The following is a 26,034-nucleotide window of genomic DNA, read 5'->3' as shown; positions in this document are numbered from 1 at the left end:
GCACCTAAGGATTCCAGTCACAGACTATTTTACTAGGTGCTGTGCAAACACTCAATACAAACATGATTTTTAATCTCCCATAGCCAATAGTCTATATAAAGGATCTCTCCTTTACAAAGTTGTCTGAAGTCTGAGAAGACTGAAGAATTCTTGTCTGAGTCAGTTTATTTATCCTTAATAAAAATATTCAAGAAAAATTAAACTTGTATATTTCAGAAAATGATTCTATTATTATAGGAAGTGTTGTTAAAAGTCTTTAAAACTGTTCTTTAGAAGAAAGATTAATAAACATCTTTTAAATATTACATAACTTCTAACTCTTAACTCAATTATGTCAAACATATTCATCACCTGACAGCTTTGACCAATCAGAATAGGGATTCATCACCTGTCTCCAATTGTTAGAATTAATTTTATACAGTAGCTCTGAAGGGAGGAACATAAAAAGCTTATCTCTTGTTTTGTTTCTCAAAATTCTGTTCATTAACAAAATTTCACTCGAAATATAAACTATTTCTTTTGTGGATACCAGAAACAACCAAAGGGGCAAACATCAGATATTCAAAGGTCAATGCAAGACTAAAATTCTAAGAGAACTGAGGTTTTGTGATGCCAGCAAATGATGAGCTGGAGGCTACTTGCCTTCACTGCTGTACCTGGTACTTGGAAATAGAAAATTCTGTGTCCATGTTTGACTAAAAACATATTTCTCTGTAGAATGGAGTTCATAGCACAGAATTTAGTGTAGCCTATATGACTAACCTGCTTGTTTGCCTATAGATATATGGCATTATTATTTCCTTATGGTTTTGTTTATATGTTTATTATAAAAGTTACACTAGGTTTATATTGGCAGTTTCATTATAATGCAAGGGACTTCCAGGCCACATCCTGTATGTTGAGCTAAGGCAAAGCTAGCATGCACATGCCAGGGACTTTTCACCCAGATAGCAGAGTCAGTACTCATATATTCTGGAATTTTCATCTAGATAAAAGCAGTTTTCAATGGCAAGAATACCCTCAATCTTAGCAGGTGCACCATTACTTGGAAAGTCTGGAAATAACCAGCTAAGACCAGGCTGAATAACCGGGTAGGGCAGAAATAACAAATGCAATAGACAACCACAAAAGACCCATGGTAGCAAATTGATGTATATGATAAGTTGAGATCAATGATTTACTGATCTATAGGAAAAAAAACCATTTCGCCATTAGTAAGGTGAGGAAATACAAATAAGGAGAAAAGGAAACACCCTCTACTGAATATGCGCATTATATATTATAAAATGGCACCCCAGAGTTGGGGTGTTAGGAGAAGAAGATATAGTCATTGGGAGGTGCCAGAATGATAACCACTGATGATGGGGAAGGTGAAGGTGATGAGGAAGGTGATGGCCAATACCTCGGGTTGTTCTAGAAGGAATGGTGTGAATATATGTTATGGAAATATAGATATGCATTCCCTACCTATCTTACAAAACTGGGGTGGTTATGACTGTGCTAAATGTATTAATAAACTGTATTTGTAAATATACAGAGTTCCTGTACTGTGAGTGTTACAACTGTGCATATCTGGGTTCCCAAAAACAGAATAATTAGATACTAAGCTTGATCATGGGACAATGTACCTGTCAACCTAAAGATGGTAAATCTTAAATCTGGCAACATTTGAAATGGATCTGAATTTCACATATTCCTAAGTCTGGTGATATTCAAATCTAGGGTGCTATTTTCCCATTAGAGTATTAACATGCAGACAACTTCAAAATTGAGAACCATATCTGCATTCTTATTTCAAATCCTCCAGAAGTTCGGGTGTGAGATATGATTTGATTCAGCCAACTGTGCTTTTAACTCTTTATAACAATTACTTAATGATTCTATCCTGCAGTCCTTGTGCATGCAAACCTCTGATTGAATTCAGAGGGAGTTATACACATATAAGGGCTGCAATATTCCACTACAATATAAATGCATGATTTATAGCTCTCATTATGTTATGGTGTGAAATGTAGTATATACATATTCATAGAGTTTCTTTTTCTGTCCATTCCCCATAACCTATAATCCAGGGGAGCCACAAATGAAATTATAGTTGCCAAGAGTAATCCCATCTCATCTGTACCATTGCTATTAATCTATTGCTTTCCCCAAAGCTTCCATATGTCTGTTCAATTCGCAAGTCTCAACAGTTAATTTTTTTTCCTATTACTTTTGTTGAAGTTACATTCACCTAACGCTTAGTCTGACTTCAGTGTGTGGACAAGGTCGGGCTGGAGAACTGAATGAGACTTGAGATGGGGAGAAGAAATATTTACTGTTATGCTACTAGAGAGAAAGAGGGAAAAAATGGCATGTTTACACAATCAAATTCTGATTAATGAAATCTGTCTGGATGAATTATGTAATAGACAAAAAACAGGGTAAGAATTCCCTTCAGATGGTTGACTGGAATGGATTATTTGAAGTAGAGCTGGAAAAAGTAGGGCAGCTCCCCATGCCAAACCTTTTTTGCTCAATAGACGGTAATTCAAGTTAATTTTTACTTGAAGGAAAAAATCAGCTTTTGCTACCAGTATTGCTCTTTTATCTTGCCTCACCTTGATAAACGTGGGCCAGTTAAAATCAATGAGACGATGTGTGTATGCCTGAGAGCAGAGTTTAGTTCATTAATGGAAATCTTTTAGCACCACAAGAGCAGAGGCAGAACTTAAGTCCTACCGTTTACAGCATTATTTACTTGTACAGGTTGAACCTATCTAGTCCAGCATTCTTGGATTCAACAATATCTGTGGTGCAGCATGATTTTAGTTAACCAGATGTCCACTTATCATAGGTGTGGCCAAATTTCCTCTGGTCCCACAAATTGTGTTTATAGCCATCAGTCCTGGCTCTCAATGTTCTGTGCTTTTATTTAGTTCTATTTTACCCCTAAATGTCTTCTATGAGCCCAATAAGCAGTGGAAGTTTTGGTAATGCTGCGAGACAATATTAACCTCCCATGATTCAGCAAATTCCCTGGTTTGGCACTAGTCAGGTCCAGAGGGTGCCTGACTAGAGAGGTTCAACTATTACTAATTTAGTCATTTATAATATTTTTGCTATATTTTCATGCTATTGGTTTATTTGGGGAAGTGCAATGTGTTATTAACCTACAACAAATATGGTGATAGTATTATACAAATAAAATAAACACAGCATCACCTACTGGTCCCATCCATCCATTGCTATCAGTCACTAAAAACTGTGGAGCCTGTCTAGTTGCATTGTGCATCAGACCACTCAGTGCAGGGACTGTGCCTTCTTGAGGCAATAACCATCCCAGAGCTCCTCACAGAGAAAGCTGCTTATAAATCACACAGCTGGACTCTATTTATTTTGTGTGATATTGACGAGGTTAAAGTATTGCTTTATTTTCCACGAGGTTGTATTTGTAACTATATTTGCTGCTCTGCTTCAGCTAGGACTTGACATCAGTAAAAAGAACAATATGTGTACATACAGCATGGACAATCAATGGAACTAACTATATTAGTAAGGCATACATAAAGGTGTGTGGGAAAAATACTTCCCCTTCCCCCAACTTCCCCTCCCCCACACACACTTGTGCTCTACATACCTAGTACTTCTATGGCAGTGACGGCTTCTGTTCTCTGTTAAACTTTCTTTTCAGCTGTGTAATGGGCAGAGAAAATAGCAAAAAAGGATCAGAAACAAGAACATTGAGAAAAGCCAAATGGTAAAAAAATGAATTCTATTCAAAGAGTGAGAAGGAAAAGGATAATGGCAAAGAGAAATGGGTAAAAAAGAACAGTGGGACTGTACATCAGAAACTGAAGAGAAAAATAAGTTGAGCGTGAAAATTCAACTAAAGAACAGAAAGAGGCATGAAAAGATGCTTAAAATAGGGTGGGGGGAGAATTTTACATTTAAAGTAAAATTTTCCAGGTAAGTGCATCTCACACTAAAAGTGGCATATGATTTATTTGACTGAAAGTCACAAGAAGAGATGCCTTAGTGCAGGATATAACCCTAAAATGATTTTCTAAAAATTGTCACTTTTGCTGTTCAAGGTCATTGATCATCTTCTAACCACTTTCTATGTAGAAGTGACTGCCAGTTGCCATAACTACAATATTTAAATGTGAAAGTTATTCACTACAGAAGCATAAAAACAAATTTCATGTTTTAATGTACAGGTTGAACCTCCCAAATCCAGGACTCTTTGGTCCGGCATGGATGTTGCTGGACCAAAAAGCCCTAGGAGCAGAAGCCAGTCGAGAGAATGTGCGGTTTGCAGAATCCTGGTGGGGCCAGCAGCAGTGTCTAGGCAGGGGAACCCTGGCATCAGCCACCTACAATGCGCACTTCACCTCCCTTCAGAAGAAAAAGGGAAATAAAGTATCCAAACTCCTACATGCCAGTTCCAGAACCTCACCTCACCTAGCAACATTGTCAGCCTATCCAACCACACTCTCAGCCTGGTGGAAGAATCTGTCCTATCTCGAGAACTCTTTCTGCTCTCCCACTCCCATAAATATGACTACGTTCTGTGGAGATCTGGAAGCCTATTTTCACCGCTTTCATCTAAAGGAATATTTCCAACACACCCGTGAATAATATACTGACCTTCTGGTTTCCCTGCCAACCCCACAAGAGGAAGGCCTCTATGTTGACCCCTCATGATAGGTGTAACAAGAGTCTTGACTTCTACATTGATTGCTTCTGCAAGTTTGCACGGGCTGACATTGTCAGCAAACAACAACATGTAACACACAACCTCAGTCATGCAGAACGCAATGCTATACACATCCTCAAAAACAATTCTAACATTACAAGCAAAGAGGCTGGCAAAAAGTGTGCTGTAGTCATCATGAACAGAACACACCATGAACAGGACGCTGCCAGACAACTCACCAACACTAGATTATATGCTTCTCTCCTATGATCCCACTAAAGAATACAATAAATAAATAAATAAACCCAAAACCATCTGCTCATGAAACTTCCTGCTACATCAACTCAGTACCAAATCTAGATAAACACCCTCACCCTGAAAACCCCGACCAGGAGTTTTCTATCACCTACCCAAGATCCACAATCCTGGACTCCATCATCTCAGGCCCTGTCAGCCGACGGTCAGGGCTCCCTATATCTGTCCCTTAAGACCAGCTGAAGTTCTTTTAAATTGTGCTTGATTCTGTTACGGCAACTGAAGAAGTCAGGTTAAAACTTAAACAGTTACAGGTTTATTAAAGAAGCTTATAAATCATATGGTTACAATGGCTATTGCTCTATTTCTTAACTACTAGCAAAATATAGATCTTAAAAATGGTTACAAAGAAGATAAAGATAGAAAAATAGAAATAATGGTACCAAATAACAGCTTACTCTTTCTATGTGTACACTTAAGACAGAGGACCACATCCAGGTACAATTTTTACCCCCTTCTGTGCCTCTCGACTCCAGCATGTCAGGCCAGGGCCGGTCCCTCAATTCCTGGGAAAGACGAATACGAGGTGGGCGTCCCCATAGAACCTCGGGAGGTCAAACACCTAACCCGACCAGCAGGTAGAGGGTAGAATGACACTCAAAGTGAGTGTGTGCTGGGCCCATCTTATATACCCATTGGGTCACGTATTTCTCTTTCTTGTCTGTCATGTCAAATGGGGCTGGTCTGTCTTTTGTGAGACCAGTTCTTACAAGGGAGTTGTGAACTTAATTTACACTTGTAAGAGAGAATTGAGATGATTAAATTGGAAGTACTGGGGATTCTTTTCTCAGTGGGAAATTCCTCTCTCAGGGACTGTGTGTGTTCGAATCAACATAGGTGCCAGCCTGACACTTCTTGCAGCCTCGAGCTTAGCTCATTTCCTTAATTGTTACTCAGAGTCAGAAACTTGCATATCCTGGTCAAAGCAGATCAAAGCTTAATGGCTATGCTGATCTTCTTATTGTTCCTTCTCTGCTCTGTATACAGACATCTCAGAGGGCAAGCAAGATTGTTTGAGATGGGGCAGTCTGTCTGGCTACAGGCCCTTGCTAACTTACATCAGAATTATCCAGTTATATTGACTCTCTCCTCAGGCCTTATGCTACCAGCGCTCCTAGCTATCTTAGACACCATCAACTTCCTGAGGAAACTTCAGAGCATCAGTAATCTTCCTGAAAACACCATCCTGGCCATCATGGATGTAGAAGCTCTTTACACCAACTTTCCAGAAAATGATGGATTATTGGCCATCAGAAACACTATCCCTGATGACGCCATTGCACACCTGGTTACAGAGCTCTGTGACTTTGTCTTCACCCATAACTATTTCCAGTTTAGGGACAACTTATATCTTCAAGCCCCACAATATGCTAACATGTTTATGGCTGCCCTCGAACAATATTTCCTCAGCTCTGACCCCCTAGTAAGGAATCTACTTATGTTACCTTGACAACAATTTCATCATATGGACCATGGAAGAAGACCATTGTGAAGCATGTAGAAGAACATAATTTGTTGGACAAAAGTCAACATGGTTTCTGTAAAGGGAAATCCTGTCTTACTAATCTGTTAGAGTTCTTTGAAGGGGTTAACAAACATGTGGACAAGGGGGATCCAGTAGATATAGTATACTTAGATTTTCAGAAAGCCTTTGACAAGGTCCCTCACCAAAGGCTCTTGTGTAAATTACATGGCCATGGGATAAGAGGGAAGGTCCTTTCTTGGATTGAGAACTGGTTAAAAGACAGGAAACAAAGGGTAGGAATAAATGGTAAATTTTCAGATTGGAGAGGGGTAACTAGTGGTGTACCCCAAGGGTCAGTCCTGGGACCAATCCTTTTCAACTTATTCATAAATGATCTGGAGAAAGGGGTAAGCAGTGAGGTAGTAAAGTTTACAGATGATACAAAACTGTTTAGGATAGTCAAGACAGAAGCAGATTGTGAGGGACTCCAAGAAGATCTCACCAAACTGAGTGATTGGGCAACAAAATGGCAAATGAAATTTAATGTGGATAAGTGTAAAGTAATGCACATCGGGAAAAATAACCCCAACTATACGTACAGTATGATGGGGGCTAATTTGGCTACGACAAATCAGGAAAGAGATCTTGTAGTTATCGTGGACAGTTCTCTGAAAACTTCCACGCAGTGTGCAGCAGCGGTCAAAAAGGCAAATAGGATGCTAGGAATTATTAGGAAAGCGATAGAAAATAAGACACAGAATATCTTACTGTCCCTGTATAAAATTATGGCACGCCCACATCTTGAATACTGTGTACAGATGTGGTCTCCTCACCTCAAAAAAGATATTTTGGCCTTGGAAAGGGTTCAGAAAAGGGCAACTAAAATGATTAGGGGTTTGGAACGGGTCCCATATGAGGAGAGGTTAAAGTGACTGGGACTTTTCAGTTTAGAAAAGAGGAGACTGAGGGGGGATATGCTAGAGGTTTATAAAATCATGAGTGGTGTGGAGAGGGCCGATAAAGAAAAGTTATTTATTAGTTCCCTAAATAGAAGAACTAGAGGACACCAAATGAAATTAATAGGGAGCAGGTTTAAAACTAATAAAAGAAAGTTCTTCTTCACACAGCATGTAGTCAACCTGTGGAACTCCTTGCCAGAGGAGGCTGTGAAGGCTAGGACTATAATAGAGTTTAAAGAGAAGCTAGATAATTTCATGGAGGTTAGGTCCCTAAAAGGCTATTAGCCAGGGGATAAAATGGTGTCCTTGGCCTCTGTCTGTCAGAGGCTGGAGAGGGATGGCAGGAGACAAATCGATTGATCATTGTCTTCGGTCCACCCTCTCTGGGGCACCTGGTGCTGGCCACTGTCGGTAGACAGGATACTGGGCTAGATGGACCTTTGGTCTGACCCAGTACAGCCATTCTTATGTTCTTATGACCCTTGAAGAATTCCACAGGGATTCAACAACTTCCACCTCACCATCAACCTCAGCCTGGACCAGTCCACACAAGAAATCCACTTCTTTCACAGTACTGTACAATTATATGATGACCACATTTCCACCACCTTATACAAGAAACCTATCGACCATTACGCTTACCTATATGCCTCAACTTCCATCCAAGACACATTTCCCAATCAATTGTATACAGCCAATCCCTAAAATGTAATCAGATTTGCTCCATTCCCACAGACAGAGACAAACACCTACAGGATCTATATGAAGCATTCTTAAAACTTAAATACCCACCTGGAGAAGTGAAAAAACAGATTGACAGAGCCAAATGAGTACCCAGGTATCAACTTTTTCAAGATAGGCCTAACAAAGAAAACAACAGAACACTACTGGTCATTATCTACATCTCCCAACTTAATCCCCTCCAACGCATCTTTAACAATCTATAACCTACCCTGCAAAATAACCCCTCATTCTTATTGGCCTTGGGGAATGGGCCAATCCTCATGCACTACAACCCCCTAACCTCAAACAAACTCTTTTCAGCAACCACGCAACACGCCTCCATCATACTCATCCAGGAACCCACCATTGCAATCAACCCTGGTGCCAACTCTGTCCATACATCTACTCAAGCGACATCATCACAGGACCTAACAACATAAGCCACCACATCAGTGGCTCATACAACTGCACATCCATCAATGTCATCCATGCCATCAAGTGCCAGCAATGCCCCTTTGTCATGTATATTGACCAAACTGGACAGTGTCTACAAAGGATTAATGGAGACAAATCAGATATTTGACATGGTAACACACATAGAAACCTCTTAGGGAATATTTTAATTTGCCTGGGCACACACTAATGGATTTAAAAGTGGCAATATTATTACAAGGCAATTTTAAAAAACAGCTGGAGAGAGAAGCTGCAGAACTTGATTTCTTTTACAAGTTTGTCACCTGCATTAGAGGTTTAAGCAAAGACCTCAGCTGGATTATCCGCTACTTTCCAAACCCTAATGACGTAAAAAGCCAAGCACCGGATACTTAGAGTTCTTAGAACCCACTCTATCCATCTCATTTACCATGGACACTAATTGACAATATTTTTTTTCCTTCTCTTTGGGTGTGTCTAGACTACAGAGTTTTGTCGACAAAAGTGGACTTTTGTCGACAAAACTATACCTGCGTCTACACATAATGTCGACAGAACTCAGCAGTTTTGTCAATGCTGGTAAACCTCATTTTACGAGGCATAACGCCTTTTGTCAACAGAGTTGCATCTAGGGTTGTGTCTAGACTACAGGGTTTTGTCGACAAAGCAGCTTGCTTTGTCTACAGAACTGAATGTAGTCTAGACGCTCTTTGTCGACAGAAGCTTTGTCGACAGTATCTGTCGACAAAAGCTCGTAGTCTAGATGTACCCTTTCTCTCTCCATTTCTCTGTTATTTATTTTCCCCTGGTCCTCTTCACTCCATTCATCTGAAATGGGATGTGCCCACAAAAGCTAATGATACCATCTACATGTTTTACTAGTCTGTAAGGTGCTACAAGACTATTAGCTGTTTTTTAAGTTTCTTCAGGTACAGACTAACATGTCTACCTCTCTGAAACCAAAGGTCAAAGTTGTCTAGAATCAGGGTTTTGATTAAGGTCCAATCTCTAGTTTTCAGACCCTCTTCCCCACCTAAACAATGTCCCAAAAGCTACTTAAAAAGCAAGTCCTCTGGAAACTCATTGTTCTCAGCTATGTGCTCCTCAGTCATCCTAGTGTTACCCTTTCTCTGCAGAAGGTGTTAACTAAATTAAAATGTGAAGATACACCACCTGCTGCTCTTCCCTGAAGGACACTTTCTAAAATTGGCATGATTCAGCTTTCTTCAGCACCTTGAGCCTTACATACTTCCTAACAAATTTCCCAGAGTATCAAGAGATGCTTTTTTTATAAAGAAATATTATGAAGTTCTGTGAAAAGTGACAGCTAAGAAAAGCAGCCCTGGCTCAGATGTCAGGGACAAAAGGGCTACTCTGCAGAGTTGGTGAACATCTTTGTTTTATATTCTATCATTTATCAGAGGATACACCGTGGAATGGTATCAGCCCCTCCATAACTAAGTTTATTTAAAGGTGAAACACTAGTTTCTTATTATTCACTAATGTTCATTCCCCACTCCCTAAAGGAAAAGGCTGTTTGAAATACTGTGTTGCATATCATCCCAGGATAAAGGGCTTTTTTCCCCTAAAAAAAATTACAATTTTAAAATTATGAGGCCAGATCTTCAGCTTAATTCAATGGAACTATATCAGTTTATACCAGCCCATAGTGTTCTGAAAACTTTGCCTGACTAAACTTCAGGTGATTACCCATATTATTTTTCAAAATGGCTAGTCACTCCACATTTGTTCTGTTTCCTTTGCTGAGGAGAAGTAGGAAAATAGACAGTAGACTGGGAGGACTAGATAGGAAATTGAATTAGGTAGAATGGAACTCTCCTACCTTGGAATGAGAGGTTGTCAGGATATGGGGAGGTGATTTAAGGATGAAGACAGCATAGAAGAGATTATACAAGGAGAACAAATTATGCAAGGGTGGTGTAGCAGAATGGGACTACGTTAGGGCATCCACAGCTGTTGAAGTTAAAAACAAGTCTAAAAAACAGATTTTTAAAGTCAACAGCTAATGAGTAAAATGCTGTATAGACAAATCCCAAAAGCTGGCAAGAAGGTAAATATTTGCTGGTGTGGAGTAAGAGGAGTTATTTCCTTCACTTTAGTATCTCCTGTTTTTTTCTAATGTAGTGCATTTAAGGACATCAGATTCACAAAATTGAGCACCTTCCCATTGCTGCAGTGTATTCAGAGATTTGATCTTTAGCTTCTTTTAAAGATAAAGAAACCTAGAACTCTGAAAAATAATTATACAAATGGCACTGTTGAGTTCCTGTCTTATTCTCTATTCTTATATGGTCTTTATTCTCATAGCATCTGAAAGCCTCACATGCCAAAGAGTTATCGTCAGAACACCTAGAAAGGAAAATATAATTCCCATTTCACACATGGGGACAAAGGCAAAGACAGTCCCATGATCACACAGGAAGTTTGTGATAGTTCCTGGCTCAGAGTGCAGATATCCGAGTCCTAGTCCACAGGAGTAGCTTCCTTCACTGCCCCCATGTCATGGGGATCCAAGAACAAATGTTACCCTTCCTATCTCTGAGCAAATGACAACAGCTAAAGGGAGCACCACAGGGACCCCATAGTGTTGACTGTATCTGTATACAATACATGGATCCATCATTATACAATTCCTCCTATGGTTTTTCCTACAAGAGGGGGATGGAAGCTGAAGCTAATGCAGCTATGGAGCTGCTATACTCTCTCTGGCTTCTCTATCACCCTTGAGTTAAGGGTCCATTTTTCCTCTAGAGAATCTGCACAGTACACTAAGCAGTTATGTGGATCATGCTTTAGGGAATGTGACTCCAATTAAGTTGTTGTGTGTGTGCACTTTTTATTCATGTCATATTCTGGGATAAAAATCCGTCTGGAAATTAGGTGAAGGAGTAAAACCTCTGCATATGAGAGGTCTGAGATGTTCTCACTAAGCTGGAAGGAATTATTTAGAATCCATTGTTTTACAAGATCCCTGATTTGCTATAAAATTTAGGATTTTACTTTGTAATGAAAGTATTCCCCTCCTCCCAAGTAAATATAGTGTAGCCTACTAGCCATATAATAGTCCATAATAGAAGCTGTTTACCAGCTACAATCTAGGATAAAAGTTATCTTTAACTTTGAACTGTGATGACTGTACATGCTATTTTTTCTAGCAGCTGAGTACACGGCCTGATTGAAAGATAATGATAGGTTGACTAGAGCAGATTTCCATTCCTTATAGGAAGGTACAGCTCAGAAAGGTTAGAGCATAAATCATTCACTGAAAGATTTGGGAACAATTCTCTATTTTAAAGCAAAAAGATTGTTAAACCCCTTGGATGTGCTAGAGGAATAAACATGAAAATGAAGATCCAGAAAAGTAGCACATGTTTAGAAACCCCAACAAGTAAACTTTGCAGTAGAAATACAGGAAAGTGGAGATATGATTTCATGAGTCTACAAAATATACAAGGGTCGAAATCCTGGGCCCTTTGAAATCAATGGTAAAACACCCACTGGCATCAATGGAGCCAGGATTTCACAGTCAGATGCTCCATTTATATCCTTCCCCAACGCTCTTCTCTGCAATTCTTCCAAGTCATTATTATGCATTGGCCCCAATATCTTCAACAAATCTGAATGTAATGGTTTTTCCTACAAGGGGGGATGCAAGCTGCAGCTAATGCAGCTAGGGAGCTGCCATAATCTCTCTGGTTCCTCTCCCACCTTTGATTTAAGGGTCCATCTTTCCTCTAGAGAATCTGCACAGTATGCCATCAAAATAACAAATCAGTATTTTTAGTTTAAAAATAAACTTCTCAACATTATTTTAACATCTTTTGATTATTATGCCCTGTGATATACTAGATTAATACAGCTTCAAATTACCGGCAAATGCTGAAATGTTAATTCATCACATCCTAGCCATACAACAAATAAACACATTACATGTTTTATGCTTGATCATTTGCTGTTTGGTACTTTTGGCAAGAAAGTTAAAAATATTACCCTCCTCAACTGTGGCCTAATGCATTTCTTCCTGGTGTCACTCCAGCTTTCATCATCAGTCCTGCTACTGAAATTTTCCTGATAGAAGGGAGGAACCACATCTCACTACTATCTGACTTCAGGGGAAAAAAGAGGTGCACACAAAAAATGATCAGACCACACCATTATCACCTGCAAGAGGAACGCTTTTTATAAACTGATAACTCTGTATCTGACCTCTCGGTCCTCATACTCGGAAAGACAGCTGCATAACACCTTCAAAAGACAATCAGACACAACCAGGCATTTGGAATGGGAAAGCTAGAAGCAGAAATAGAAAAAACATAGATCTCCCACCTATGAATGGAGAATAAGGGAAACTGATGCAGGCCTGGGATGATAATACTAAGTACAATGGGCAACCAGTTGGGAAGGTCAGCATTAGAAAAGGATACGCTAGAGACAATGGTAACAGGCAATAGTGAGCAAAGGGAAGGCTGACTCTGAAACTGGAGCTCAGGGAAGACAGCAAGGCTGTGTCCAGATTCAAGGGTTTTTTCGAAAAAAGTAGCCTTTTTTCGAAAAAACTTCACTTGCATCTAGACTACAGCCGCCTTCTTTCGAAATTAAATTGAAAGAACGCAGCTTTTCTTTCGACGGCGGTAAACCTAATTCCACGAGGAAGAACGCCTTTTTTCGAAAGTGCTCTTTCGAAAAAAGGCGTTCTTGAATGCAAACAGGGCTTTTTCAAAAGAGAGCGTCCAGACTGCCTGGGTGCTTTCTTTCAAAAAAGCGGCTTGCTTTTTCGAAAGTACTGCTTGCAGTCTAGATGCTCTTTTTCGAAAGCCTCTTTCGAAAGAGGCTTGCAGTCTAGACGTAGCCCAAAAGAAGGGTCTAAGAGAAAGTGAATGGATGCTCAATGGAGAAAAAAATGGTGTCTGTTACTTCTCCTAAAGCAAGAGAAAGAAATAAGAGCAAAGGCATGGAAACAAACTGAGAATATTAGTGTCTTTCCAGGAGCCCAGGCCTCAAAGTTCTAACAATAATTGTTAGTCAAGAACTAAAAAGTTTAATATTGCTTATGTACAAAATTTGTCATGTGTTGTTTAAAAGCCTGGCAGTGATCTTACAACACTGACTCCACTGCTGTGATAAAACCAAAGGAAAGTCCTTGGGAGGTATGGCTCATGTTGATTTACACTTGAAGCTTTGACAGTATATTAGCTACAATGTCAAAGCCAAGTAAACAAAATACAGGCTTTTTTTTTTTTAAAGTCATGACCACATAGCAGTGTGCTTCAAAATAACAGCCAGTAACACTAACTTTGTCCAATGTTTCTACACTTGTCCAAATATCTATTATTATGAGAATATGGTCATAATCACTGTCTAAGTCTGATAAATTATAACAGCCCCAATGTGATAGAGTTATAGAATTTTGTGGGACGTGAAAAAGAAGCCAGAATGATAATAGAATGGATTAATAATATACAAACCCAGACCTTCAGACAAATATGGAACTTTAATCAAAACCTTGCAATTTAAAGTAGTTCTAATACCTTATTATTTCATCATTTTTCAATATTTCCTGCTTTTCTTCAGTGCTGTTTGTGGCCAGAAGAGAAGTCTCAAATAATTTTTAAAGCAGATTTAGGTATATATCCAGCCTGCTTGAAAGAGTGAAATTGGAAATCCTTAAGAAAAATTCTCTCTATAGTGGGCAGAACAAACACAACTAATGTCTGACCCATGGAAAAGTTCAGATCTGGCTTTTAGTGATTTGAGGATCAAAGTCCATTTCCTTAGCTATAATAATTATACAATAATGCTCCTGAATTATTTCATTCCTCTACAGTACACAGATCACAAAAAGTAAGTCCAAGGCATGATAAACGTATTCATTCTTTACCTCCCTGAAAGATCAGAATCATGATGCTAAGTAGTTGTTCTGTTGTCTGCAATATAGGAATTGACATATTGGATGAGACCTGTGACCCATAGGCTACGTCTACATTGGCCCCTTTTCCGGAAGGGGCATGTTAATTTCAGAGATTGTAATAGGGAAATCCGCGGGGGATTTAAATATCCCCCGCGGCATTTAAATAAAAATGTCCACCGCTTTTTTCCGGCTTTTAGAAAAGCCGGAAAAGAGCGTCTACACTGGCCCCGATCCTCTGGAAAAGCGCCCTTTTCCGGAGGATCTTATTCCTACTTTTAGAAAAGCCGGAAAAGAGCGTCTACACTGGCCCCGATCCTCTGGAAAAAGCGCCCTTTTCCGGAGGATCTTATTCCTACTTTTAGAAAAGCCGGAAAAGAGCGTCTACACTGGCCCCGATCCTCTGGAAAAAGCGCCCTTTTCCGGAGGATCTTATTCCTACTTCAAAGTAGGAATAAGATCCTCCGGAAAAGGGCGCTTTTTCCAGAGGATCGGGGCCAGTGTAGACGCTCTTTTCCGGCTTTTCTAAAAGCCGGAAAAAAGCGGCGGACATTTTTATTTAAATCCCCTGCGGATTTCCCTATTACGATCTCTGAAATTAACATGCCCCTTCCGGAAAAGGGGCCAATGTAGATGAGCCCATATAGTCTAGAATTCTGTCTTGGACAGTAACAAGTACCAGATGCTTCAAAGGAAAACATCCCCCTTTTTGCCCCTTCCCCCGCCCTTTGGTAGGAATATGTGTCTTGTTTTGATCTTCACCAGTTAGAGACTGACATTAAAACTCATGTTTCTGGATTTTTCATTCAGTTTCAAAGTTGTTGTATTTTATTATGACAAATCTAGTTATTCTTATTCATAGAACTGTGCAAACTCTTTTTTTATTCTTGCTGAATTCCTGTCCTCTGTCTCCCATGGCAATAAGTTCTACAATTGCACATTACGTGGAATGGCTTTTAAGTTAATTGCCATTGTGAGACATCCCCTTTCTCTGCCTATTCGATCACAAAGATGCAGTATTCTTAGCTTGTGATGCTTTATGATGGCTTACACTTGCCGACTGTATACTACAAATAGTGTTTTAGAATTATCTGTCATATCAGGTTAGGAAATCCCTCCAGCCTTTCAGTTGATTTTTCCCCCCTACTGATACACATGGTCATTGGGAAAGCCTAAAGATGAATAGTACACTGACATGAGTAAGAATTGCAGGATCAAACTTGGTAGTTCTAATTTCAAATAGCTACATGATGAAAGACAGTATTTTAAGAACTATTTCAAACTTAAGGTAACTGAACTAAAAGCAGTCCGGTGTGCTAAAACTTAGTCTGGTTGAAAATAATTGGACAAAATATTTTCTCAGGGGTTTCATCAACATTTTCCACAGGCTGGAAATCTAGATTTTGTTGTTGTTGTTGGGAAAAATCAAAATGAAACATTTTGTTTCTCTGAGAAATGGTGACCTGACCTGAATTTGAGCATTTCACTTCTGAACCTGCCTTTGCCTCAGCTATCGAGACACCTCACAGGAGATGTACATTTGGAAATAAATTGAGGTGGAACAGGAAATTCCCACAAGACGATGCAGTGGCTAAATCACAGGGAGAGATCACACATAGTGCATTATGGGAAATGGAACTTAGCTAGTAAATAGTGCTCAAGGGGAGAAGGAAGAAAATAGCACTACAACTTCCATGATGCACTATGGCAACTCAGGCAAAGGGGAAGATTCTGAAACAAAATGTTTCAGAAAAAGTTAAAAGCTAAGTCAGCATGTTGAAACACCACTTTTAACACTAATAAATCAAAATTTTCCAAACGTATTTTTTTCAATATTTTAACGTTTTGTCCCAATGCACGGATAAAAAAAAAGTCAAAATTTTAGAATTTCTCAAGGGATGAATTTCTGGTTTTTGGTCAGCTCTACTGAAACCCTATAAGAGATTCAGTTTTTCTAATTCTGATCCAGAATAGTTACCATTACTTTTGTAACAGTTCCAAAAGCTAACCAAAAACTGGCTAAAGAAAATACACAAAATAAAGTAGGCAACATATTCACAAGTGGAAGAAAGAGAAACCAATGCAGCAAGAGCAGAAGAAATATGAAAAATAATTCTAATGCAAGCTCAAGTTCTGTGAAGAGGGAATCATTGTATAGAAATCACCACCTTTCCACTCTTGACTTCATAGACTCTAAAATTCAAATGGAAAACTGGTTGTTTTCACAATTTTTTTTCCTCTGGCACTTTTCCCAGCTGTGTACTCTCATAGAGACTTCAGATACTTTATACAGAAGTAATTTCCTTCCGTACCCAAAATAGGGATCAGTAAAGTATACTGGAGAGGATTCCTTCAAAGCGAACTATAAAGAGATATGGTCTGTAGCACAGTTTTGCATACAGCTTGGACGTACGTTCAATTTAAAATAAAATGTTCAATCTTATTACTTTCCAAAGTAGGATTTGTTCATACTAGCCCATTTAGTTAAAGGCTTAATATATAACATCTCCTTCAAAAAAGGGGAGGTGATATTGATGTTAAAAAATGCAACATAGTGGCGCCTGATTTTCTTCAAACATGACTTGCACACCAGTGTCACTCCTGTGTCTTCTATGGAATTGCTTCTAATTTAGTGATAGTACAGAATCTAACCCAATGCATGTGAATTATGTTAAAAATTCCCTTTGTAAAACCTTGCATGTTGAATAGTAATAGAGAGGTAGTCATGTTAGTCTGATCTTGCTAAAACAAAAGGAAAAACTATGTAGTACTTTAAAGACTAACAAGATGGTTTAATAGGTTATGAGCTTTCATGGGCCAGCCCCGCTTCCTCAGATCATATGATGGAAGAGAATTGGCATGACCATATATACCAAAGGAATACAATGAAAAAAGTATCTGGAACTCCTCCAATGCATTATCAATAACCTACAACCTATGCTAGTGCCCTAAGTGATGTTGTTATGGCATGAAATACTTAAGTTCTAAGGATCCTTGTCCATCTCAGAAATGTTCTGTTTCTGCATTAATCTACATATTGAGTTCCAGTCTATTTTCCATAGCATTATCAATGCTGATCCAGAACCTACCTGAACTTTCAAGTATTTCCACAACATACTTAGACTGTGATATATTTTCCAGATGTAGCTATAACGTTTCCTTTCCATTTCACAAAGCATGGTAGATGGATGATGCTAGTACTTCTCTATTGTGGGTAGGCATTGGAGAGGCTCAGTAGATAGGTTTCCTGACTTGGGAGCATGAAACCAGGATTCAAAATGTAAATCAGCTTGGTATTGAGGCTGAGGAAAAAGTCACTGGATTAGTTTAGGATCAGATCCAGAGGAAAAAGGGAAATCTTAATTTAGCTTGAAACTGTCTCTCATTACTTTGAATTGTACCTATTTAAAGTAATTTAAAAGTATAAAGGAAAATGCCAAAGGCAGAATGATGAATTCTAATTGGTTTATTAAGGATTATGGGACTTATAAGAAGCCCTTTGTGCTATATCATTTAAACTCCAAAGTGAAATATTTTAAAATGTTAATATCAGGTACAGAGCATATGCCTAAATACTGCTCTGCCACACATAGATGCTTTTAAAAGAGAAAGTTTTCTCTATAAGAAGCTAATCTAAATGCTGGAAAATAAAAACAAAACTTTCATATGCACCTCACAAAGAGGGGTTTGGTGTGCATGCACATATACTATGAGCATAAAATCACAAGGTATGTTTAGATTATGTGTAAATTAATAGTGTGTGTAGCATTAGTTTTGCATCTCATGAAACAGTATGTGAACCATCATTATGAGTGGCACGGAAGAAATGCAAAGTAAACAAATTTCCCAAACCTGCAATGAGCTCCATATGACTTTCCCAGGATTGTGTTTAGAGCTGACTAGAAGATGTCATGTCAAGACATTTACCAGTCTGTATTTGAACAAAACCAAAACCGATCAAACCTTTTTGCAAGATGGAATTGCATCACAATGTCCATTTTAAATTAGGGAAGTGGTCTCAAGAGAGTGTGCATATGTGCCTGAGTGCAGGAGTGTTCAGAGCACTGTGTAGGATGTAGAACATCCAGGTTCAAACATCCAGGTTCAAATCTCTCCTCTTTCTGATTCAAAGTGATCTGGGACGAAAAACTGCCCTTCATCAAGCAGAACAGAACCTGAACACGAGTTTTACACATCCAGGACCAGTGTCCTAAGTGCTGGGTGATAGAATTAGTCCTTCCTATCTCCCCTCTCCAACCTCAACCTCCCCTCCCCAACGTTTTGGCAGTGTCAAAATCAAAATATCTCCATAAAATATTTTAGCTATAATAAAATTTAATTTGGTTAAAAGTGTTCCAGTGAACTGTATGTATGTTTGTGTGTGTGTGTGTGTGTGTGTGTGTGTGTGAGGCGAGGAGGGGGTTGGATTATACTGCACATTGTAGTATCTGGGCCTAAATTATGCTGATGCAAATAAATATTATGCAATACTGCACCTTTCATTCAAAGCACTTTGCAAACATTAAGGAATTAAGCACCAAAACTCCCAAGAGGTATTGTTGTCTTATACTCATTATACCTGCTCTACAACTGCAGAGTTAGGACACAGATGTTTAAATGGCTTTCCTAAGGTTAGACAGAAAAGAGACTTTACTCTGAAGTGAAGAGATGAGAGTAGATTCAATTAATATGCAACAGCACCACACACTCAAAACACTAGAGGCTGCATATAGACTGGCCACTTGAATTTCCGCAAGAACACCGACGATTTCATGTAAGATTGTCAGTTTTTTTGTGGAAATGCTATGCTGCTCCCATTTGGGTAAAAGCCCTCTTGCGCAAATGCTTTTGTGCAAGAGGGCCAGTGTAGACAATGCGGTATTGTTTTGCACAAAAAAGCCCCAAACGCGAAAATGGTGATCGGGGCTTTCTTGCGCAATACCGCATCTAGATTGGCATGGATGCTTTTCCGCAAAAAGTGCTTTTCCGTTAAAAGCATTTGTGGAAAATCATGCCAGTCTAGACATAGCCTAGAGAGTGTACTTTGTTTCAGTTTGTGGAAATATTCAAAGGACAGGGGAAAGCTGGGGGGGGGGGGAGGGTATAACACAAGCAATAGTTTTGTATTTCTCATATTGTCTTGATGGCTACGACATGGCTGGGGAGAAGACCACATTCAGGGCGGGGTAGGAGTGTCCAGCTTGCATCTGTCACACTCATATTTCCCACTTCTGTTCCCCAGACCGTCTCTCTCACGTCACCCACCAAGGTCTATATAGAACACCCCCATCAACACAATTCCATAATTCCAATCAACAACTCACCTTTCCTCGTGGGGTAATGTGACTCAATGTCCACAGTCTATAACCTGTCTGTATACATGTGACAGTGCCTTCAGTGGTCCCAGACAATAAATTGCCTCCCCTCAGGTAGATAGTGTGATGCAGCCCACTGGACACAGTCTATGACTTGCTCCTGGTTGCAGTGCAGTACAGTTCAATAGTCCTGGTTAATAACTCACTCCTACTCATGGGGTGATGATGTCCTCCCTCAAGGGACAGGAGATGAGGGGAGAGTATACATCCCCCCCTGCAGGGCGGTCCAGACCCTCCCACTCCTCTGGACCCCAGTCCAAGGCTGGAGTCTTGGGAAGGCACTGTCCCATGTTAGTGGCTTTCCAGCTACAACATGCTGACTCTCTGGCATCATCTGACTCACCCTGTAGCTGTTGCTGTCCCTGGGCTGCTTTCTGTTTCAAGTGTCTCTGCTCACTGATGAATTGCCGGCTCCCCTACTTTGTCTTGGATCTGGCTGCTTCTGCTGGTGTCTGGAGCCAGTGAGATCTCCAGATACGTCTGGCCTCCAGCCTGCATGGTACTGCCTCAGAGTTTGAGCAGCCTCTGTGGTTTGCCTAGAACTGGCAAGGCACATGCTCTCCCTTTGGCCAGCAGCCTCAAATAAGCTGGGCTGCTCTCTTTTATAGCAGAGCAGCTTGGGTATGCCCAGGAAGCTCAGTGAGTGGAGCCTTCTTAGGCCTCAGGGCTGATTTAAAGCCCCTCCTGCACAGGGAGGAGATGGAATGACCCTTCACTGTGGTATTCAGCATATCAAAAGGAAAACAAGTTCCTGTGTCAACAGATAATCATGGGTTTTGGTTCACCTAATTCTTTTTTTGCTCCGAAATAACATGCTCAGGGCCCAATCTAGACTTTATTGTGAGTTTTGGGGGTTCTAACAATGCAAGATAGGGCATCTGCATCATCTGCTCCTCTGATCCTTTTGGTCCCCATCTTTTCTTTCTTCCTCATATAGAATACACACACACCCCGACTTATGACCTCCCCATTTACGACCATTTTTCATCATGCAGGATAGCTCCTAAAACCCTCCAATTTATGTCCGCAGCTTGCATTTACGACGGCGTATGACACAGACTCCGTGCATCATCACAAAACAGAAATGCACAAGCAGGAAATGCAACTGAGTGTGTTTTGCTGAAAACGTGTCTGAGAAAAGGAAAAGGAATGCAGAGAGTGGAAAATCAACCAAGAAGCCCAGGAAAGCCCTTACTTTGGAAATTAAACATGAAATTTTGAAGTTTCACGAATCGGGCATGAAAGTGTATGAACTAGGTTATAAATTTAAGTTGTCTCATTCAACTGTGAGTACTATTTTGAAGTCAAGGCTAAATATCTAAACAAAGCGGAGAGTGCAAGGCCAATGCAAACAACACTGATTAGAAAACATGATGGGCTCATTCCCAAGATGGAAAATCTTTTAATTTTGTGGATAAATGATCAGATGCTACGCCTCCCTATGCCTCACAATCAAGCAATGATTTCTGCAAAGGCTAAAAGTATCTTTGAGGTGCTTAAGAATAAACATGGTGAAACATCCAAGGACAATTCTTTCAGTGCTAGCAAGAGTTGGTTTGTCTGCTTTAGGAAGAGAGCTGGTTGGCCTAACATTCAAGTCTACAGAGAAGCAACCAGTGCCAACATGGAAGCAAAGAAGGATTTTCCACAGAAGTTAACCAAAATTATAGAAGAGGAAGGTTATTGTTCTTGGCAGGTGTTCAATGTCGATGAAACCAGACTTTATTTGAAGAAAATGCTATTGAGGACTTACATCATGAAGGAAGAAAAGCCTATTCCCGGATTCAAAGCAGCTGAAGATCGACTGACTTTGTTGTTGGGGGCTAATGCTGCAGGGGACTACAAATTGAAACTAATGATTGACTATCGTGCTGAGAATCCCAAGGGCACTTAAAGGTTTGGTGAAGGGAACCCTTCCAGTCATTTGGAAATCAAACTCCAACACTTGAGTGACTGCACCTCTTTTTAAAGTTTAGTTCAGCTATAATTTTGTTTCTGAGGTTCAAAAATATTGTGCTGAAAATGACCTTCCATTTAAAGCATTGCTCATCTTGGACAATGCTCCAGGCCATCCCAGAATTCTTCAACATGTGAATCTGAACATCAAGATTGTTTTCTTGCCCCCTAACACGACTGCATTACTTCAACCAATGGACCACGGGGTCATCAGTTCATTCAAGGCTTACTATCTTGGAGGGACTTTCGAGAGACTGGTAGAAGCATTTGACAAAGAAGTTGGACCAACAATTAAAGAATTCTGGAAGTCTTTCAATGTTTTGGACACAGTGGAAAATCAATAAAGAAGTCTAGAATGCAGTCACCGAATCCAACCTCAGGGGAGTTTGGAAGAAACTCTGCCCTGAATTTGTTCAGGATTTTGAGGACTTTTGAGATACTTTAGCAGAAGTCACTGGATCTGTGGCTGAGATGGCAAATCGACTGGATCTTGAAGTCTGTCCTGAAGACATGACTGAGTTGTTGGATTCTCATGCTCAGGAATCCAAATAATCACCAGTTAAGATCTTTTGGAAATTGAAGAACAAAGGGTCATTGAAGAAGACGTTACTGTCGAGACTCCACCTCCCCCAGGATTTACCATTCAGACTTTTGGAGGCATTCAAGGGTCTCAAGTCAGCACTGAAAATTTTTGAGAAGATTATCCTAATTTTGAACGCAGTTCAAAGGTCATTTCAACAATCAAGAAGATTAGATTTTGACGATCCACATGACCCAGATGCAATCCAAGTCCCCTCCCCTTCTGTTTTTCTCTAATAACTAACTCCCTCCCCAAGAGAAGATGATGAAGGTATTTTATGTGATTTGTTTTCATATTGAATGTTTGTTTTAAGCTAATAAATGTTTGTAAAGGCAAATATTATTGTTTTATTTACTTTTCCTCCACTTCCATAGTCAATTTTGGTATATTTAGGGCATGAAATAGGGTTCCGGAAATGGAACTGCCATTTATAAATTGCACCTCTGGGGATTAAGGGTTTGACTTACGACAGCTTGACTTAAGACGGTTCTCCAGGAACCAATTAGGTCATAAATGCGGGAGTTGCCTGTAATCCTATTGAACTCACACTTAGATCTATTGACATTCAGAGACAGAGGATTATCCAATTTATGGAGAGATGACAGAACTTGGCTCATGGGAATGTGGGAAAAAATGGTCAATGAGAAGTAAAGGCAACATCTGTCTATTACAGCGAATGACAGCAAGTACATACTGTATAAATAGATAATATTCTCTATAACTAATAAAATAGAAACATGTAAGCATTCCATGAAAGCCAAATACTATCAAATATTTCATATGAAATACATTTTCATATGAAAATAATTTTTCCCTAATAATCACCATTACAACCATTTTCTTCCTGCAAAAGGGTCTTCAAAAGACTTGATGTCTCATTCTCTTTTGCTCCAAAGCCTTGACTCAGTTTTTCTCAATGAGAGTTGATTACAGCCCCCTTTGAGACACATCCATACTGCTTCACACATCTACCCAAAGAGGGACACCAGAGAGCCAGTTCTGACAAGCTCCCAGATGTTGCTTGCCTGGAAAAAAGGGAACAAGTTAAGGATCCAAATATACACTTTGCTAGGACTAGAACACTTGGCAATCCATTCATGCTAATATGTTATTGTTTTTCCAGTCAATGACAGTGGTATTGCTATTAGTGTCATGATCTAAAAATATGCTTCAAATAAATATATATGTATTTAATTCTGGCTTGCAGATAACTGTTCCTTTAATGCAGTTTGAAATAGCTGCTAAGCCAAAGGTGGTGAAACTACATTTAATTATCCCCTAGCCAGAATTTTTTGCAGGGAGAGTGGTGTGACAACATCCTTTAAACGTGGTCACCAACAATTTGAATTATCCAAGAGAGAACAAGTTCTGACGTACAGAATAAAGTAAAAGGTAAATTGGTTGTTAGTTGTTGTTTTTTTAACTAACAATCCACAAAACAGATTTGTAACTATAGTATTTAGGCACAAAATGGAAGCTAAAATTCGAGTTTATTTTTGTCTTATTTAAATAACATTGTTTTCCCAGATATAAACCATTGTGCTATCTTTTTACGCTGTCACCTGGTGAGAATAGTGCTAATTGCTTTAAAAGTGAATCATTATTATTTTGACATTTGAAACTTTTATCAATGATGTTATTTTCAGAAGGGATGTCACATGTGAAGGTTTTTTTTTTATTTTTTGTTTTTTGCATAATGAATCAGTGGAGTTAGAAAAATACTTTCCTGAAAGCCATTCCTTTTTACAGCTATATAATTAGGAACTCAAAGTAATATCCCTCACAGCCAGATTGATCTATATTCAAATTGACAGGTGGCAGCCAGGAATCAGACTCAAGGAGAAGAGGGGAATAGCTTTTCCTTTTCCCTATACTAAATTATTTGGTTTAATACACACAATGGGCTACATTATGGGGGAGGAGAGCTTTCTTCCCCAACTTTTCTGTTTGTTCAGGGGTCAGTCATGCTCTCTATTCCTGTGTTCCTACTGCACAAGGCTGGGGAGAGGCCTAACATAGGCAGACAGAGGAGACAAACGGCATAGAGTGAGGCTGAAGGTAGGTGAGATATTACCTCACCCAACTTGTCTCTTTAGTATCCTGGGACCAACATGACTACAACTACACAGCATACATAGAATGACGGAGGCTCATGTGGGCTATCCCCGGGAAGGGATATGCAACACCTTCTGTTGCGTGCTCCCTTGGGCTACATCTACACTGCAGAGCATCTACACGTCTTGAGCAGTCCCTTTGTTTTGAAATAGAATAGTCTTGCTATTCTGATGTCCCTATAAACCTCATTCCACGAGAAGAAAGAGACGTCTCGGAATAGTGCTTTATTTCAAGGTAAGAGCTGTGTAGAAAGACCCAAATTTAAGAATAAGCTATTTTGAAATAAGATATGCAATTTACGTAGCTCAAATTGCGTATCTCATTTCAAGCTATGGGTGCAGTGTAGATGCACCTTTTGATGGCATCTGCACAGCTCAGAAAAATATTGCCAGGGCAGTACATCTTCACCCATATCCCTTGCTATTGCAAACCCTTGCTATTGCAAACTATGAGGAGAGTGGGAAGAAGAGAATTAGAATTTATTCAAGCATTGCTGAATTCATGTGCATCAATTATGTCATTCTCCTACTTCAGAGGGGCAAGTCTTAAGTTTATTATAATAATTCTATGCCCATATGCGTGCATGACTGTAAAGTGACAGAATATCTTACTGCCCCTGTATAAAACTATGGTACTCCCACATCTTGAATACTGTGTACAGACGTGGTCTCCTCACCTCAAAAAAGATATTTTGGCCTTGGAAAGGGTTCAGAAAAGGGCAACTAAAATGATTAGGGGCTTGGAACGGGTCCCATATGAAGAGAGGTTAAAGTGACTAGGACTTTTCAGTTTAGAAAAGGGGAGACTTAAGGAGGATACGATAGAGGTATATAAAATTATGAGTGGTGTGGAGACGGTGAATAAAGAAAAGTTATTTATTAGTTCCCATAATAGAAGAACTAGAGGACACCAAATGAAGTTAATGGGTAGGAGGTTTAAAACTAATAAAAGAAAGTTCTTCTTCACACAGCGTGTAGTCAACCTGTGGAACTCCTTGCCAGAGGAGGCTGTGAAGGCTAGGACTATAACAGAGTTTAAAGAGAAGCTAGATCATTTCATGGAGGTTAGGTCCATAAAAGGCTATTAGCCAGTGGATAGAAATGGAGTCACTGGCCTCTGTTTGTCAGAGGCTGGATAAGGATGGCGGATGTCGTGGAGGACCTCCTCTTCCTTCCAGAGGTCCAGTAGGGCCTCCAGCTACCCCGGGGACCAGGATGGGGCCCTCCGTTTTCAGCCCCTTGGGGCCTCCTGCGCTGGGGGTGTGGGTGGCTGTTCCCCCTCCTGGAGCTGCCATCCTGCTCTGGGTGGCTTTTGGGAACGACAGGGGCCACATGGCACAGTTCTCAGCAGAGGTCGCAGAAGGGCTTCTGCCTCGTGGCCTCTGCAGGCTGTGTCTGCCTTTAAGGAGTCTCAGGTTATCAGGAAGTCCGGGAGCTGCCTGCAGGTATGGAGCGTCCAAACGGCCACTAGGGCTTTTTTGTGTTTAGACTGCATTTGCACAAAATGTCTT

Source organism: Pelodiscus sinensis, chromosome 2 (genome assembly GCF_052426305.1).
Source record: "Pelodiscus sinensis isolate ZL-2025 chromosome 2, ASM5242630v1, whole genome shotgun sequence".
NCBI lineage: Eukaryota > Metazoa > Chordata > Testudines > Trionychidae > Pelodiscus > Pelodiscus sinensis.
This window is presented reverse-complemented; position numbering follows the sequence as displayed.